The sequence below is a fragment of the Hipposideros armiger genome, unplaced genomic scaffold, assembly GCF_001890085.2.
Source record: "Hipposideros armiger isolate ML-2016 unplaced genomic scaffold, ASM189008v1 scaffold_126, whole genome shotgun sequence".
NCBI classification, from domain to species: domain Eukaryota; kingdom Metazoa; phylum Chordata; class Mammalia; order Chiroptera; family Hipposideridae; genus Hipposideros; species Hipposideros armiger.
The window spans coordinates 2,263,865-2,264,096 of NW_017731476.1; positions in this window are offsets into that span (position 1 = coordinate 2,263,865).

A 232-nucleotide genomic window follows, 5' to 3' on the forward strand; every position below is an offset into this window, starting at 1 on the left:
TCTCTCAGGCTGTTCAAGAAACAGCAGATTCTCATGAGGCCAGAGAGAAGGTAGGACAAGGGTGCACAGATGTGAAAGGTTTGGGCCTTTCTTTGTCATCAGGTAGACGGTTTATCCAGCAAACCCGTACTGGGGGCCACGTAGCTCTGGGGGCCTAGCTGAGTCCCCCAGTAGCCAGGCGCGTGATGAGAGCGGCCTGGAGTCCAGTGAAGGCAGGACAAGGGGGCCCTGG